Below are 19,641 nucleotides of genomic sequence, written 5' to 3' on the forward strand. Positions count from 1 at the left end.
ATATGCTGACTCTGGGGAGAGGGACTCTTCTGATCTAGCAGGTTCCGAGTAGTCTTAGTCAGCTAGTTAACTGCAAAGCCCTGGTTGGGGTTTCTATCCCCACCTCCCCAGTGTGGCTGGAAGATGTGTCTGTTTTCTGCCACATCCCAAGCTGGGAACGCCAGGGAGAGGCAGGCGGGAAAACCCTGAATTCCTCATTGCCTCGCCCTTCACTGACTCCCGGATGTTCTTTGAATAGACTAGAGCAACAAACCCTGCTTTCATCGGAACATCTTATGGAATTTTTGGAACATCATTTCCCAACCCGGTTCCATGGTGTTGATAGGCGTTAAGTGAAAAAAGTGTTCTTTGCATAAGTTTGGGAAATTTTTTGCAGGTGAATTTGCATCCAGACTTCTCAAACTCTTTAAAAGGATAAGATGCTTTGTGGATCTTACAGAAGGGATAAAGTAGACCGGTTTCTCAAATGAATTTTACCATTCAAACTCCCCTTTTAAAAATATGTTTTTGTGGAACAGCTTGGAAGAAGTCTCTGGAAATAGGTTTTGTCCTGGATACAAACCACATGATTGACAGTCAATTGAATGTCCCACCTCATCTGTAAGAGAGAGGTGGGAATATTGAGGAACATAGCCGTCTACATTTCTGCCTGGCCGAGACTGGTTTTCTTTGAAAAAGGAAACATTTTTACTATTATTTGTCCAGTTCAGTACTCATTCAATTATCTACAAGGGACGTGGCTTAAAGAACAGGGATGGTGGCACTGAGTTCTCCAGTGTAGGGAAAAGGGAGGGGACCACAAGGTCAGTCTACACCCTGCCCGGTGGCAGACACCTCGTTCGTGCCTTTCCATCCTGTGCTAGTATTTTGGCAGACATTCAATAGAGGTCAATAAAAGTTAAATAAATGAAATGGGGCTCCACTGCAGAGACATTTAATCATTTCATTAAGCATACTATTGTGTCCAGGTGCTTTGCCAAGTGTAGAGCTGGTTATGGCTTCATCTAATTCCTAACTCCTGGGAAAATAAGCAAGAGATTCTTCTGGTGTTCCTCTCTCTCTGTGCAGCCCTCCCAGACAGCTGCAGGAGACAGGCGGCCAAGAAGGGCTGCCAGGGGAGTTAACCCTCCATGTTTCCAAAAGGTAGACAGGATCTTCTAAGCGATCTTCCTCTTGAAGGTTCTCCAGCCTGATTGGAATTAAGGAAAGGTGAGGATGGGAAGAGGGGTACAGGGGGAGGTGGCGGGAAGCGGAGGAGCCCTGGGTCTTCCGGCTTGGCCAGGGTTTCAGAGCCTCTTGGGCATCCAGAGCTGTGGTCCAGAGTGGGGAGTACAGTTTTGCATCATAAGCCTCCTGGAAAATGTGGTGTGGGGGACCCCCTCACCTCTGGGAGAGCTGAGTATCCATCCACATCCAAGCCCACTAGGGCAAGGCTCAAGGAGTTTCAGGGCTGTGAAGGTCAGTCAGTGCTCGCTGTGGTGGGGACCAATGGTGAGCAATGCCCATGGGGAGAGAGGGGCCCCCCGTCTGGGTATCAGGGGAGCAGAGAATTTCAATGCAGGATTATACAATGAAACCTGAGACACCTTGCAGAACAGACTGACACATAGGGGGTCAATTGATTTTCAACAAAGGCAATTCAATGGGCAAAGGACAATCTTTTCAATCAATGATGCTGGAACAACTGGACATCCACATGCAGAAAAGGAACTTCCCTCCAAAGCACACAACATATGCAAAAATTAACCCAAAATGGATCACGGACCTCAAGGTAAAGCCAAAAGCTTATAAAACTTGTAGAAAAAAAATATAGGAGAAAATTTTGTGATCTTGGTTTAGGCAAAAATTTCTTAGCTTCGACACCGAATGTATGAATCACAAGACAGAAAAAACATAATAAATTGGACCTCATCAACATTAAAAATTTCTGCTCTTTGAAAGACGATGTTAGGAGAACGAAAACATATGCCATAGACTTGGAGAAAATATTTCCAAAATATCTATCAACAAAGGACTTGTACCCAGAATATATTTTTTAAAACTCTCAAAACCCAGCAAAAAAAAAAAATAAACAACACAACTAAAAACTAGACAGAAGATTTGAACAATTTGCCAAATTGTCAGATAATGCCAAAGAAGATATATGGATGGCAAATAATCACATGAAAGATGCTCAAAAAAAATCATCACTAAGTAAATGCAAATTAAAACCACAATGAGGTACCACCACACACCTATCAGAATGGCTAAATTAAGAAAACCGCGCCAAGTTCTGGCTAGGATGCAGAGCAGTGCGATCTCAAATGATGTCAGAAATAATTTGCTTATTTTCTAGAAAAAGTTATTTTGAGAGAGTGCAATATTACAAAATAATGGCTAATCTGTTGGCAGGAACCTAAAACTCAGTGTCAACAATCCCAGGAAGAACGTATTCTTATTACCCCCATTGAACAGACAAGCAAACAGAGACCAGGAGAACGTGTAACACAAAATAACTTCATGTTAGAGATTCAGGGCACGTGGGCCAGTTCCTCAGCCCCGTGCTTAACCACTGCACCACACCACCTCACACTCACTTAGCTATAACACCGTCAAGACCTCACCAAAGGAAATACCACAGCAGCACGGATGGAAAGGAACATGACTTCCCCTACAACTCCCCCACCAAGATACACAGCTGGCACCTCTGTATCAGCAGAGATGCTGTACAGAAATTTGGGTTAAAAAGGAAAGCTTGAACAGTTTGGAAAAATAAAGAATATCTCTAGGAAGAAAAGTGGAGTTTGGCCATGAATATTTTTCTGTGTATCATTTCTCTTTCTTTGCTACACTCAACCAGAAAAGAAAAAGTTATATATAGACTCTTGAGATACTTCCAGACTTATGCAAATAGACATTAGGAAGATTGTCGAAAGTTGCAGAAAGCTGTGAAGTATAATTAAAATTTGGTTCATCCTCCACCTAGTATTTGCCAGATACTCTTAGAGAGGTTTTTAAAGTGATAATGCCATTTCAATCTCTGAAGGAAGGCATTATTAGCCAGCTTTTAGAGATGATTCAACTGGCATTCAGAGAGGTTAAATAACTTGCCTAAGGTCACACAGCTGAAAAGTGGCAGAGCCAGGATTGAAACCCAGGTTTGTCTGATATCAGTGCCTGCCTTTTCCACTCCCTTCACCGCCTCCACCCAAGGGGCTGGTTTCTTGAACATGCATATACTCAGTCCTCCTTGGGCAGGAATGGATCCGGTCTCCGTTCTATCCTCTTTCATCCTTTATGTTTATGTGATGATAATAGATATGTTTATGGTTTGCTCTGTAATTTCAAACGGCTACCTTGTCTTTCCCCCACCCCACTGGCAGTTTATAAATGCGTCCCAGGCAGAAATTCCAAGCACAGAATCACCCTCTCTCCTCTCTCCCTCTTCTGCAGCAGCTTGACCAGTCACTAACCCTAAATAGAAACCCAAAACATGACAGCTCCAGCCCCAGACGAGGAGAGCCGCATTCGCCTCACCCCCCTCGAGGCTAAGTGTGGATTAACATCACCTCGGGGAAACCTCTAGACCTTCTGGTATTGGGGGGCGCTTCCTAACTTCTCCAATCGGCTGTGAAAACGAGGTCATGTTGAACAAACAGCATTGTTCTCTGCCAGCGGCAGTCAACACAATTGGCAAGCACAGAGACTTGGAACACGCCAGTGATCGTTTTTAATTGGATGGGCCTCGTGGCTGTAACAAAAATCAATGTATTTCGGACGCGGCTGCAGATGCGCTGATCCGCCTCGCCCCTGCTGCTCCATCCAGGGCGGCCACGCGATGCCAGCGCCCGCGGAGAGGAGCCCCGGGACCTTGGGGCCTGGGGAGCAGATACTCTGGGGCTCCCCCAACCACTCAGACGGCTCCAACGATAGGCGAGGGGCAGGGGGTTTGGGCTGGAGGGGCGCGGGAGGACGCAGAGGGTTCAGGTGGGCGCGGGGCGCACGGGGTGGACGGGGCTGCACAGGGGGACCGCTTGGCGCCCCCCCAGCCCTGGGTGGGAGGGTCTAGCATTTCATGGAAAGTGCAGACCCCTGCTAAGAATCTGCCACTTTAAGGGGGGGGTTCCAAACCCCATTTGGGGAGCAGCAAAGATCCCACGCACAGGACAGGGCCGATGAGGGGGTGCTGAGACCGGGAGCCTGTTACTCGCTCTCGTTTCTGGTCAGAATCCCCATCGTGAGAGAGCAACGCTGAAACTACAGAGGGTCGCCTCCCGGATATCCATGAAAAGCGCATCTCTTCTCCCAGAGGGCAGCTGCCCAAGGTCTCTGGGGAGATGGGGTTCTTGGTCGTTTTATGTTTATTTTGGAGTGTTGTTTCCATTGTGGGAGAGGGAGATTGTCTAGGAGCAACGTGGATGAGACAAGGATTCAAGGAGCCTTTAAATTCCTTTTTTTGTCTTTTTCAAAATGATGCATGGAGGAAAGAAAAGTAATTGGGTGGTGACGTTCTTCGAGAACCTTTGAACCTGGTTTAAAGGTTTTTCTCAAGAGACACAATGCCATGCAGTCTCTTGGTCTGCGTTAGTTTGTTGATAAAGTGACTCCTCTTGTCGCTGATTCTGGAGGCGGCAGGGGCCTGGAGCCTCACCAGGCGCCCTCAGCGTGGCCCCGGAGCTGTAACGCAGCAGCAGGCGGCTCCAGGCCAGGACCCCAGACGGCAGGTGCTAGATCTCGGTGTTCGCAGCTGTGGCTGGGAAGCACTCTGCTCGCGGCAGCCCAGGGAGGGAGCAGCCGCCGCTGCAAGGGATGTGTCTCTGAGGATTTCTGGAAGCTGCATCTAGGCCACAGTGCGGCCTTAGCAGAAAGAAAAGAGGAAATTCCCTGTAGCGTCTGGGGGTTTGCTGCAATTCCTGTGAACTGTGCCAAGCTTCCACTGCACTTTTCCTAACCGAAAAAGTCCCCATTTCATGTTTCATAACATCAAAAACAAAATTTATAGTGGGCTCAGGCACAGTTTCTAATCTTTGTCCTGGGTGGGTGTTTAACACACAATCCCATACACACACACACACACACACACACCCCTGAAAAAGAAATCTCAGAATTTGGACACCGTTAACCCACCTGAGTCTGGTTCTCTGGAAAATCCTCTTGACATCTACGTTCTGAGCCCATGGAAGCTTTACCTGGAGACTGCATTGCATTTCCTACAAAGCCTCTGATTTTCACAGCCACACAAGCTATTTCTCTCTCAAGGCATTGCTTTTGTGTAGAAATTTATCATATTTTTCCCCTCCATCCAGAAGTGAATTATTATTTTTTTTAAATTGGAGAAAATCCTTTAAGCTGTCTTGGACTTATTCAAGCATGTAAAAAGGGTATTTTCCACTCATAGTTCAGATGCATAGTATTTTCTCAGATAGCCCAAATAATTTGAATTTAAAACTTTGAATGGGGCCTCTTTATGTAGTATCTTTAAAAGGTGCCACTTCTGAAGAAAAATATGGTCATGAAGTAAAAGGATACGGAGGAAGTGATCCTGCTGGTTACAGTAATAGATTGAGACTCATAAATCTTGGTTTCTATTCCTGGCTCCGGAAAGAATTTATGTGTTCACCGCATTTGGCGCACGGAGGAAACAGGGAGGCAGACTCGAGAACCTGGATGTGAAGCAGATAGGATCCTCCTGTAAGAGTTCAATTATAAAAGCCACACGTAAGAGACCAGAGCGAACATGTGCAAAGCCACCTTAAAGAAACACAACAGTTTGCAAGTCAGATGGGCGTCAGCCAGGATTGCAGGGGAGAGTCATAGAGGCAGCTGCTGGCAGCTCACATCCAAGCTTGGGGGAAGGGAGAGTGGAGGGCGGGGCAGAGGGGAACGGGAGGGTGCAGGATACCTCTGGGCAAGCGCTGGAGCCTTCTGCTTTGTGGGAAGCCGTAGAGTATTCCTGGCTGACTGGGGTTTCAAACCCTTGCTCTGCCATTTACTAGTTCTGTGATCTTGAGACAGTTACTTAACCTCTCTGAGCCATAATAGCCTTATTTGGCTTATTTGGGAAAATGGAGATAACTGTACATACCCTACAGAGTTGAAGAAGGATAAAATGATAAAATGTATATCAATCACCTAGCAAGGTGGTGGTAGTGAGGCTTGTGGTGGTGGTGACTGGTGGTAACGGTGGCAGTAAGAATGGTGGTGATAGCCATAGTAATAGTGGAAGTGATTATAGTGGTGGTGGTGGTCATAGTAATAGTGGAAGTGGTTATGGTGGTTGGTGATGGTGGTCATAGTAATGGTTGAAGTGATTATGGTGTTGGTGGTGATCAAAGTAATGGTAGAAGTGACGATGGTGGTCGTAGTGATGGTGATCATAGTAATGGTGGAAGTGACCAGGGTGATGGTGGTAGTGGTCATAGTAATGGTGGAAGTGATTATGGTGGTTGTTGGTGGTGATCTTAGTAATGGTAGAAGTGACTATGTTGGTGGTAGTGGTGGTGGTGATAGTAATGGTGGAAGTGATTATGGTGGTTGTTGGTGGTGATCTTAGTAATGGTAGAAGTGACTATGTTGGTGGTAGTGGTGGTGGTCATAGTAATGGTGGAAGTGATTATGGTGGTTGGTGATGGTGGTCATAGTAATGGTGGAAGTGATTATGGTGGTGGTGGTCATAGTAATGACGGAAGTGATGATGGTGGTTGTTGGTGGTGATCTTAGTAATGGTGTAAGTGATTATAGTGGTTGGTGATGGTGACCATAGTAATAGTGGAAGTGATTATGGTGGTGGTGGTGGTGATGGTAGCAGTGGTAGGCCTATCCTCAATATAGAGATAGCCAGGTTGGGCTGGCAGAGCCTGATGCCCTTAGCAATGCCCACTAGCCAAAGACACCAGGAAGACACAGGTATTTGAACAAAGTTGGGTTTGGGGGAACTTGTTGCCACAAGGGAGACTGCACCCCATGGGGAACCTTGGAGCATCTCAGTAAGTGGGTGATGGGGAAACTCGTTATAGGATTTGGGCTTGTGTTAGATGCTTTTGGGGCCTGTTGTTCTGGACAGGGTATCAGACACTGAAGCTGCGTATGATTGTGCATCACTGATGTTACGTGGGAGGTGGAACCATGGCACGAGACCAAGGCTGTAATTGGTGAAGAAGTGGCCATCATTTATACTAGGTGGGAGGGAGGGACGTGAGGTCACTTTGTGGTTTAAACAGTGTGCCTATTTTTTTGTCTGTGTTCAAACATGACTACAAAGTGGACTTGTTTTTGTCTCTCTCCATCCTGGTCACAGAGTGACCTTGTTCGATGTTGGTGTTCGGTGAAATTGTGTTTGTTCAACAAAAGAACAGCATGGCTTAGCTGTGAGTGCCAGGCTGGCTCCCAGCTGCCAGCTGCCAGGGCTGCTTTTTCGTCTCTCACAATCTAGCCCCAGAATCTTTGCTTCGGTTCATCACTCACCAAGTACCTCTTTGATTATAATTGGGCTTCCCACATATGGGGCCTGCAGGGGACAATTGTGGTCATATGGATCTGAGTATTTCAGCTCCCTGCGGTGGTATTAATGTTGGACCATATGAAATTGCCACTCTTGTAGGTTGAAAGCATTCGAATATTGGCAATTTCACACAATTGAGTCTAAATATTTCTCACTGTAGGTTAATAAATTGTCACTCTGGAGCCCATAACTGTTTCCCGTGAGCCCACTGTGAGAAGAAGGACTCTGTCTCTGGGTGTGAACGAGTTGGGATTTCTGATGCTTTAAGGCAGAGAATTTAACCTTAAACCACACTCAAAATTATCAAGGTCATTTGAGATGTCGAGAGAACCCCAGGTTTCCCCCCCGCCCCCCATGGCACCTTCTTTAATTTATCAGAGGGAATCTGTCTCCACGGAAACTTCCGCCATGTTGGTAAGTCAATGAACTCACCAACTAGCAAGGCTGAATTATGACTTTGTGCAGGCTTAAAGGTTCTGCCCACTCTTCTCAGATGGCAGGAATTGGGTCCATGGTGGTGGGCACATGAAAAGTCAAGACACAGCTACCCAGGGCAGGAGGTTGAGAATAAACATTTAATTTGAAAGTGACTGGGGCCCAGCCAAGGCAACATAAGCTGCCTGGATGCCAACCACACACCCAGCATCACAGGTTACATGGTCCCAAGCCCGATGGTGACCTCAGTACAATTCCAGTGGTGACTACTGCTTTATCTGATACTTTTACCTGGCAGGACTCATGGAGCCCCTGAGCGGCTTAACAAATTCAGGTGGACAAAGCCACCTGCACTTAAGTGGCGCTATTCTAAGGGCACCTGCTCTGGCCGAGAGAAGGAAAGCAAGACTGAGTTTTTCCAGCATTCTGCCAGGTTGGACTGTCCCCACCGGTTTGGGCACATCTGGCCAAAACCAGTAATCCCCAAGAAGGTAGGAGCAGCTGCTGGAAGACGCCGGAGCCCAAGTTTGGGCAAGAAGAGTGTATTAGTCTCTGTGGCTGCTGTCACTATTTACCACAGCCGTGGTGGCTTCAAACAACAGAAATATATGCTCTCATGGCTTGGAGGCCAGAGTCCAGAATCAAGGGTGATGGCAGGGGCGGGAGGCAGGAATCCTTTCCATGCCTCTCTCCTAGCTTCTGGTGGCTGCTCGCAATCCTTGGTGTTCCTTGGCTTTTAGCCACATTGCTCCATCTCTGCCTCTGTTGTCACATAGCCTCCTCCTCTCTCCTGTGTCTTCCCCTCTTCTGTCTGTCCCAAATCTCCCTCTGCCTCTATCTTATAAGGACACTTGTCATTGGATTCAGGGCCCACCCAGATAATTCAGGAGGATCTCATCTCGGGATCCTTAATTTTATCTGCAAAGACCCTTTTACCAAATCAGATCATATTCCCAGGTTCTGGAGGTTAGGATGTGGACATAGCTTTTGGGGGCCACCAGTCCATTCACTACAGGGAGCCTGGGGGAGCAGCCTGGCTGAGTTTGCAAGAGTCTCTCTGCCCTGGCCCTTCATTAATGGCCAGTCTCTCTACTGGGCTGGTACCTTCTCCAATGGCAGGTGCCTTTATCCCCATCCCGCCCTGGAAGCGGGGCCTCCCAGAAGTGGCTGGGCAGTTGTGGAATTGTCTCCCCTGCAGCTTGTACCTCCATAAACATTCCCTGTGATCACCTTTAAACTCAGTTACCCCACTTCCTTCCCTCCTGCCCACTTCTTCCAGCATTTACCCGGTATGGGCTCCAGCAAGGTGCTGGGGATCCGGAGGAGAGGGACCCAGACCGGCCTTTGGGGATCCACACTCTAGAGAGGCAGACAGACACACCCTGCCTCCTCTCCTTGCCCCAGGGCTGGGTCACGGCTCCCCTTCCTTGCCTCCCTGGGGTAGCACAGCTCCTGGCTGAGGATGCCCCACAGCATCCCAGGTACTCTGGCCCATCATCCTGACACCGATACATACGAGGATGCTCCATTCTCTGGAATGGCTCCTAATTCCCTCGGCAGTGACTAAGCACCTTTCAGTCACGGCTCCAGCCATTAATTTAAGCGCCGGCGCGGCCTCAGTGTCTGTTCTCCTGTAGCACCGAGGCTGTCCACACAGCCATTGATTTAAGAGACAATATCACTTGCTTCCAAGTTTATGAGGCAATAAACAGCCCCCGCATATTGATGAACGCCGAGGTGTTTGCTCAGCACATTTGCTGTGCGCATTTATTACAAGGGCTGTGCTTTAAAGCAAATGAAACTGCAACTGTTTTCATTTCCTTTGGTAGGGCCATACCCTTCCCCCAAAAGCTGTCTTATCTCTTTGATCCCTTGTCCCTCACCCCGTGGCGCAAGGATGCTATAATGTGACCAGCTGCGACACAAGCCTGGTTGCTGAAAACTCGCCACCCCCATTCCCTTGGGTCTTACGGATCCTCAAGGGACCCCAACACACTGCTGGGAGGGCCTGGGCATAAGAGAGCAAATGAAGAGGGTCATTTTTCTGAGGGCCCCACCCTTGAGGCCTCCTCTCTGGCCTTGTCTCTTCTCCTTGGAGAAGAGCACACACAATAACAAGAGAACCCAGCAACCCACCAGCATCCACTCCCCGCGTAGCACAACACACCAAATAAAATTCCTTTTCATCTTGAGAAGCTGGGACGCTACAAGGCTGGGCTGCTAGTCCATCAAGATGAATCTTCAGAGCATTTACTAGCTGGATTGCCCCGTGAATCCAAACTGGTTTATGTATAAAATATTAGGAAGTTTCGGAGGAGGTGGCGAGGCCGGGCGGGGAGCAGGCGGGAGAGATTGATTGCAAAGTTTGTGCCAACTGAGCAGTTCCGTGCGCGGCAAACGGTGAGAACAACACTTGAAAAATGTATTAGATTATCCAGAACACAACACTGATTTATAGGCGCAGAAATTCCCATCTTGTCATCCATTCCCGTAATAGAGAGAGATTAGGGCAATGGTGGCGCTTTGTTGCGACTCTCCAGCTCAGTCCTCAAACCCACGTGCGGCCCCCAGCAGCCCTCAAACCCACATGAATCACGCAGTGAAATCAAGAGTCAGCACTTTCCACCGGCCGCTTTGATGTGGAGGGTTTTGAGATTCAAAGCGTTTCTGAGTTTGGAATGAAAACTGACGAGGTGAGGAATTTGTTTTTAAAAATCTAATAAAATCGATTACTTAAAGTCACAAAGAGTTTTCTAGTGAGTGAGACGAGGCGAGTTCTCTAGAAGCTCTTGGGCCGGGTTTAAAACATAAGGTGCATGTTTGGAACGGCTGGGTGGTTCACCTCCGGAGGCACCCCACGTGGTAGCTGCCAGTTGTCCCACCTGGACTTAACTATGGGCCCGAGCACATGGCATGTGGGGCCACCTGAATCGGGAAGGACAAGGAGAGAGCCTGCCTTGAGAAGATGACATAAACCCTCAGCTCTGCCACTGCCCATTTGTCTCTGCAGTAGACATTAGCCAGTGCACGCGGGAGGCACCGACTATGGGGGCTCCCCTTGGCTGTCTGCTAAGGCCTCTGCGAGCCATCTGAGGAAGCAACGCAGGGCCCAGCCGCCAGAGCCTTACAGTCCAGCTGGAACGGGGGCCCGGGAACCAGACAAATGAATGAAAATGGAGCAAGTACATAAACCAAATAAATCAGAACCGGCATCTTGTCAAGTCAGGGGTAAGCGAGAGGGAGCGAGAACTCCTGGGGAGGCGGGAAGTGTGCTCCGGGGGATGTTTCTCTGTGTGCAGGGGCTCCAGGGAAGTGCCGGGGAGGGGAAGTTGTGTGGGTGAACGTGGCTCATCCACAGGGCCTGCTCACCAACATTTTCTGCCTCTCTGGAAGAACAATGACCCCTAAAAACTGTTTCCCAAAACCCTCTTTTCTAAGAAATCTCATTCCCAAGTTTATTGCTCTAGGAAATAGTTTAGAGAACTCTCATCTTTTCTTCCATGGCTTGCACATGCCCAAGGCCAAGACTGTTCAAGGACTCCTTGGTGGCTCTAGAAGCTCTCCAGCAGAGTCCCCTGTGCCCAAGCAGGGCAGGAGTCTGCCCCTCTGCACGTCCACTTCATCAACACATGAACCTCTCAGGCCTGGGGGGGCGGGGATTCCACCATCCTGCAAGACTACCAGCTGCTGTGGCTGTGTGTCTAAGGGTTGTTTCCGCCCACAGAGCTGCCCACAGGAGAGGGACAGGATGCCTGCCCTTGTGAGTGACCAACTGTATAGGACAATGAGATGAGATGTGCTATGCCCCAAAGCTCATGGCACGTCCAGTAGGCACAGTCACCAGAAGAGTTGAGTGATGACACTGTGACCCAATTGCTGAAAGAGAGCTTGAGGGGTGACCAGCATCCCCACCATCAGTACCATCATCACCACCATCATCCCCAATATATTACCATCACTACCATCAGTGGCAGCACCATCACCACTATCACCATCATCACCACCATCACCATCAGCACCATTGCTACCACCAGTACTATCAACGCCATCATCACCACCATCATCCCCAATATATTACCATCACTATCATCAGTGGCAGCACCATCACCACCATCAGCACCATCACCATCAGCACCATCACCACCACCAACATCACCACCACCATCAGCACCATCATTACCACCATCATCCCCAATATATTACCATCACTATCATCAGTGGCAGCACCATCACCACCATCACCACCATCACCATCAGCACCATCACCACCACCAACATCACCACCACCATCAGCACCATCATTACCACCATCATCCCCAATATATTACCATTACTACCATCATTAGCAGCACCATCACCACTATCACCATCATCACCACCATTGCTATTTATTCTTCTTAAAGATTGGCACCTGGGCTAACAACTGTTGCCAATCTTCCTTTTTTTTTTTTTTTTTTTAAGGATTGGCACCTAAGCTAACAACTATTGCCAATCTTTTTTTTTTTCTGCTTTATTTCCCCCAACCGCCCCCCGTACACAGTTATGTATCTTAGTTGCAGGTCCTTCTAGTTGTGGGATGTGGGATGCCGCCTCAACGTGGCCTGACGAGCAATGCCATGTCCGAGCCCAGGATCCGAACCCTGGGCCGCCGCAGCTGAGTGCGCAAACTTAACCACTCGGCCACGGAGCCGGCCCCGCTATTTATTCTTGAAGGTGCCTGTGTGCTGGGCCTTTGCTAAGGGCTTTATACGCATTTAGATTAATCCTCACAACACCAGCGACTGAGGGACCACTATGGTCCCATTTCATAGATGAGGGCACTAAAGATTAAAGAGGTCACCCAGATAATATGGCAGAGCAGGAATTCAAGCTTCTGTAGCCTGACCTCAAAGCCTGAGGTCACCATATACCAAGCTGCCTCCCCTCCTGGGTTAGGGCCTCTGGTTGACACTGGTTTCTTGAAAGTTCGACCTGGGGAGACTGAAAAGATCAATCACTCTAGGTCATGGGCAGACTGCAAGTGTAGACAAGAGTGGAGATGTGGTCGCTACATCCATTTGTTCTTTGTATCATTCATTCATTCATTCATTCACCACTGTTCTGGATAGAGAAGATCCATGAAGAGGATGAGGTGGTCTCTTCCTGGAGCAGCTCACCCATGGCCCTTCAGGAGCCAAATATGGCCAAGTCACTGCCCTCGCCTGGAAGGGACATGAAGGGTCTGGTGCATGTGTCACTTCTCTGCTCTGAGAGCCACCACGGGGCCAGGTGGCCGGAAGTCTGGGCATCATTCACCTAATGTCTCCTTTCCCTTCTCTTCCCACCATCAACCTGATTGCGTTGCACACACTTTTTTTTAAAAACTGCCCACACAAGACAAAACCCCAATCCATCTTGCCAAAGACATCGTCCCTTAGAATTAAAACCCTGTGTAATTTAAGAGATATGGAATTCATGTGTCTGCATTTAAACCATCAAAGTGCTTTTAAAAAAGCTATTTGAAATCTTTGGAGCTTTATGAACCTTTAAAGTTCCTTCTTTGAAACATGGGAATCACAGACTGCCAAAGACAACGATAGTCAAATACCAAAGGGCTAGGGGTGGGTTTGAGACTCTAAATCCCTGACATTTCACTTGACAAAACTCTATTTCTCATCTTTAACATCCTCTTCCAATGGGGACCGCTGGCCGACGTGGAATTCTCACCCCTTTGGGTGCCCCTCCAGGGCCAGCTAGGGAAGCACTCCCCCACCCCGAAACTCTGTTGTAATTGCCAGCCTGCACCCAGCAGAGGACCCACCACCGGCGATTCCTGCACAGGCGCCGGCGCCAACCACCAGGTCTACTGCTCACCAAAGCGCCTGGAGGGTTCGAGTCCGCGGAACAAGCGCCACCAAATTTCCGCCAGAGTGGCTGAATGATTGGCCCCGGGATGCCCCGAGTCTGCGGGTGACCAGAAGCACCTCACTCCCCCCAAAAGACAGGTACACAGGTATAGGGACATAGGGGTGCCTGGGCTCACTCAGGCGTGGGGGCCCCGACCAGAGATGGCTCGGGTCCTCCCGGCTCCTCGCCCACCACCCCTGCTGCCCTGGCACCGGTCCCCACGGAGCTGACCGCGCACCCGGGAAGCCCATCGTTGACCTTGCGGGGAGGCGCCGCGGTCGCCCCGCAGGGCGGTGGCTCCGGGGTCGCTGTGCCCGACCCGCGTTCGGAGGTCTGCAGGAAGCGAGATCCCTTTACCGGTGGGTCTGGGTCTGCGTGATTTGGGGCCGAGGAGCCTGCCCACATTTCAGTTTCGGGCCAGCTGAATCCTGCGTGCGCCCCGCAGGAGGGGACGTCGCGGGGACTAACCCGTGTGCCCGCGGCGGATTTCTCTCGCCCCGCGGACCCGGGGCGGGGCGGGGCGGGGGGGCGGAATCTTTGACCGCGGGCCCCCAGGCCTGCAAGAGAGAACCTGGATTGGGCCGCCACCTGCCTCTGTTGTCCGAACCCCAGGACCGAAGCAGCACCGCGAGCTGCGCTCCGAGGACGCGCCCCGGCCCCGCCCGGCCCCTCGTCCAGACCCGCCTGGACCCTGGACGCCGCCCGAGCGCATCCCACGCGGCCACCGTTCCTGTTCTCCGCCCTCCATCCCCGCCTCCCTTCTCCTCTCTGGTTCTGGGCAGCCCCCACCCCTGCCCGCTTTTGTTTCCTGGGAAAGGGGCGTTTCCTCCTCTTTCCCACCTTCTGCCCTGCTCAGGACCGGTCTGTAACCCCGCCAAAGCACCCACGGCTCCAGGGTTAATGGGGATGTGAGGAACGCGGTGTGGCCTGCAGTGTGGACCGTGGCCTAAGGCGGAGGAGGGCGGCAGCTGGGGGACAGTAACTGTCTTTCTCTCTAGTTCTGGGCAGAATCCTGTTTTCTCGTGGTAACTGAACGCCTGGGCGGCGGTTAGCGTCCTCCCCACAGCTGCCTGGGTGGCGCGGTTCTGTGCATCCCAGCTCCGCTCCTGGGCTCTGCCCAAAGCCGTCAGCTAGCAAGTTGCAAGCGCTAAGGATTTTTTTTGCGGGGGGAGAGGCGAAGATTAGCCCTGAACTAACGTCTGCTGCCAATCCTCCTCTTTTTGCTGCGGAAGACTGGCCCTGAGCTAACATCTTTGCCCATTTTCCTCTACTTTAGATGTGAGACACCTACCACAGCATGCCTTGTCAAGCAGTACCATGTCTGTACCCCGGATCCAAACCGGGGAACCCCAGGCCACCAAAGCCGAATGTGAGAACTTAACCACTGTGCCACCAGGCTGGCCCCAGGAATTTTTTTAAATTGTTATATTTGAACAGTGGTGTAAGATTTTAAATCCTGGGACTTTGGGTTCCCTTCCAGAGCGGTAAAGAAAGCCACAATTGATGTGATGAGGTTATAGTTGCCAGAGGAGAGGGTGTCTGGTCTGTGTCCACTTTCTGCTGGCCTTCCTCCCCCCACTGACTTCCCCACCCTGTCTGAGTGTTTCCCCCTCAGGCCCAGTTCTGGCCACCAGCAATGTGAGTGCCTTCCAGGTCACCGTCCTCAGGCCTGAGTCTTCATGGTGTCTTCTCCCGGCAGCTTCAGCCGTCTTCCATGACTGTGTCACTGACTGAGGAAATTCACTCTGTGGAAAAGGAAGGAGAGTATCTCCCCCTTCACAGACCTGCCCCCTTTCCAGCTTCCCCACTCCATGCAATCTACAACCCCCACGTGCTCCAGCATCAAACACATTTGACCTGTGTTGCCGTCTTTCTTTCGCTTGCTCCTCTCAGCACTAAATCCGATCTGATCCAAATCCTGCTAGTCCTCTCCTTGAAATGTCACCCAAATCCACATAATGTTCAATGAGGGTTGAGTCTTGAAGCCCAAGAGTGAGAGAAAGGGCGTTCCAGGTAAGGGAACAGCATATGCAAAGGCAAGAAGCAGTAAGAGCACCCCGGGTTGGGAACCAGCCAGTGGTTTGGAGGCCCCTACCGGAGGGCTCATGGGGCTGCCTGGCCTTTGCCTCAGTGCTTTAGGAGCCAACACACCCCTTCTAGTCCTCTGCCTTTCAAAACCCTCCTCTCCCATCGGTGCTTAAACCTATCCAGGAGCACTTGGTGTCCAGTTAAACCTTCTGTCTCCATCACTTCCTGGGGAGCAATGAGCTTCTGAAGTTCCTTACCCAGGTGTGAGCAACACTTCCTGTGCAGACACCTGAGCAAACTCTAGTTCCCCTCGTGCGACACAAGGCTGTGTCCCTCTTAGCCTTTGAAGGCTGGGATCAGGCCACCGCCTTTCAGGACAAAAGAGGCCCAACCAACCGTTACCACCTCGGCCGCTCCTCAAATAGGAGGGTCTCCACCTCCTCCCCCCACCCCCATCTGAACCCATCTCTGGACCTTGACTCTTTGGAGATTGTGCTCGTGGAGTAACAGGGTGTTGCTGAGCTGGAAGGCGCGACAATTGACAGGCAGGAAAGGAATGCCCTCCTGGCCTGTTCATGGAGAACATTTATGTTAGTTGAATAAAACAATAGCAATCCCAGTAAATATATGAACACTGCCGACCACACACAGCAAGTCCTCTTCTTGGAGCCTGGCAAAAAGGCCTGGCTGGGCGGTATGTTGTTAGCTAGGTTCGTGTTCCTGCGAAATGACAGAGCATCTCCAAACCCAGAAGGCCACAGATGACAACTGGAGCTCTCTGAATCCCCAGGAGCCCAGAACTCTTTACTATGTGCCTGTGAATGTGTTCCCAATTAAATGCAGAGGGTTTGGTAGCAGCCAGCCTTCTAACAAATCACCCAGAAATGGAGAGATTTGACCGGGGACCTTGCAAACTCCTCCCATCACCATGGAAACGGGTGTTGTAACCATGGGGAAGTGAAGCCAGTTGTGGATCAGATCGAGGTGTTTGGAGAAGACAGTCTGGTCAGGCTTCCCCCTGTCATCTGCATCTGCCACACTGGGCTTAGCTTCTTCTCCTCCAGCCTATGAGGTGAAGGCTGGGAAGTTCTGTAAGTTCCATAGAGCTTTCTCTGGGGTTTCCCAAGGGAGCTCCTCCCCCTCCCCAGGGTGGAGGGACAAGGGTTTCAAAGGTGGATTCTCAGATTGGAACTTGCATTCCCCCCTTAGTGGCTATGTGATGCTGGGCATGTCCCTACCCTCTGACCAGATTCCTCTGTGAGGGGAGCCCCTGGCCCACATTATCCCATGTTTAAAGGAGACAAGGTACACGAAAGGAATGTGTAAATTATAAAGTGCTGTGCAAATATGAATTATTATTATGGTACTTGACTTCCCCAGGGACTGGAATATGAGCCAGTAACTTACAGGGTAATAGGAATAGTGACGAATGATTATGAAGGCCTTACTGTTCTGAGGAACAATACCTCACAGGAAGTATTTAATTCAATCCTCACATGAGTCTTTTAAGGATAGATACCACTGGCGTCTCCATTTATAGGTAAAGAACAGAAGGGTTAAACAACTTGCCCGTCATAGTGTAGATCGCCAGTCAGCCAGCACAAACATGAGCACTGTTTGGAGAGTCCATCTTTCTGTAGCTGCGCCCTCAGACTCACAGCATGTGTGTGTTGACATGCACACTTCTGTTCTCCACTGGGGCTCCCCTGCCCCTTGGGCCCTCACTGGGCTGGGATGGATTTCCTGCCAAATGCACAGGCCCATCCACGTCCCAGGGGTCGAGTTAAGAAGTCCTGCTCCACAGCCTAGAAACCAGGACCTGCTCCAGATGGCTGAGGGGACACGTGCAAGGACAAGGAGGTCTCTCTGGTCGGTGGACTGGCCTCTGGGGTATATCTACTGCCATCAACCAGGGAGCCACTCCCTCCACCAAGCCTTTTGAGTGCAGACTCCTGGAGTCCCTCTTGGGCCAGGGGCCCCTCCGCTGGGTTTTCTGTGCACCCATTAGTTTACTGCTACCAAAGGGTTGGGGATGAGTGTCGCGTCAAATGCCACAGTAACTCCCTGCCCTTGGTTCAGCAGGGGAACTAGGCTGCTTTTCCACACCGGCCCCTCTCCTCCATCCCCGCCTCCTGCCATCTCACCACCATCCTCCAGTTCCATTTAAAGAGAGCCCTGAGGATGCCCTCCTGAGTCGGAGGCCAAACCACCCTTTGTGCAGACAGAAGCTGGGCCAAGGAAGCTCTCCTCAGTCAGAGGAGATCCCAGCTCTGACACCTTCCGGGTGCGTGGAAAATTCTCTGACCAAAAGGCAGCACAGTCAAAGCACCCGTGAGGCACACCTTGTATAGAGGGCGGTATTTGAAAGGAAAACCCACCTGCCACCTCCTGCAGACCCTAAACCAGATGCACATTATTAGAGATATCTCAGGGACGAGTATTGGCCACTTTAATAGGAACAATGCACTCACGCTGCCCTTTCCCATCCGAATTAATTTTTGGAGCTAATTCTGGTGGCTGAATGTCTTCATTTAAAATATACATATACATGTATTTTGTTCAGTATTTTAATTAGGCCCAGAGGAATATACTTTCAAATTTTGGTACACTTCATTTGTTATATTAATGAAAAGCCACTCTAAATCAAGTTTCACGTTGATATTTCATTATGTATGCTGTTCCCACACATCTCTAAAAGAGATTTACGCGGCAGGTAGTAACCACAAATACTGGCAGTGGACATGCTGTTAATTTAAAATGTAAAGTTTTCTTTGAGGGGCAGCAAAAATAGGTTACATTCTTCTCCGGTGCAGCTAACTTCCCTGTCAAGCGGCTGCACCTCGAGTTCCATGTGGAAACCCCCCACCCCGCCACGACCCCCAGCCCTCAGCCCCTGCCCGAGGCCCAGCCTCCAGCCTGTGTGGCTCTGTCAGTCACTGAGGACAGAATTACGATATGGGGTCAGAGCCCAAACTGAGGGGATGAGCAGTGACATTGCCTATTAGGCATTACCAATGGGGAAGGAAAGACTTTGGTGCCATGGGGACCTTTGGGCCCTGGAACTGCTGTGGTGTGGCTTAGGTACATGGGCTTGATTGTGGCTCACGCCGTCTGCACACATGCAGACACTCAGCGATGGTGGGATCATGCACGGCCCTCCTCCCCCAGTAGTGTGGACGGCCTCAAAGGTGGTGTTGGCCTTGCCCTTGGCGACCGCTGGATGGTTCAATGTTCCAGGCACTGTGCCAAGTATGTCAGCCATATGCCATCTCATGGAACCCACACCACAGTGCTGTGATGGAGATGGCACTGTCCCCATCCCCGGGTGGCAGTGGAAAAAACCGAGACTCACATGGCTATTGGGTTGTGGAGTTAAGATTTGAGGCCAGGCCCGGGGCCCCTGACCACCATGTCCCACTGAGAGCAGGCACTGCAGGAGGCGGACCTCCCAGTCTCTATTGATGTGGGGATGTCGTGACACGAACTGGGCTTAGCAGCTAAAAAAGTGGGAGGCCGACATTCTCCAGTCATGGTCCCACGTGAGGAGAGTGAGTCACAGACCTTTCAGCGCTGTCCACCGACACTGAGCCTTCCAAAGCTGAGCTCTGTTTTAGACACGTCCCTGCACTAAATCTTGCTTCAATGCCTACCAGCAGTTTGTCTTCTCTCCTCGCCTCAGTGGACTGAAGGCAACCTGCATGGGAAAATGAAGCAGAAGATGATTTTTCTGGGCTGCCCCTTCACCTGAAAAAAAAGGAAAGGGCACTAGAGTGAAATCACATGCCCAAGGATTCTGAGCAGCCCAGAAAAAC

Source organism: Equus przewalskii, chromosome 32 (genome assembly GCF_037783145.1).
Source record: "Equus przewalskii isolate Varuska chromosome 32, EquPr2, whole genome shotgun sequence".
In the NCBI taxonomy this organism is placed as follows: Eukaryota; Metazoa; Chordata; class Mammalia; order Perissodactyla; family Equidae; genus Equus; species Equus przewalskii.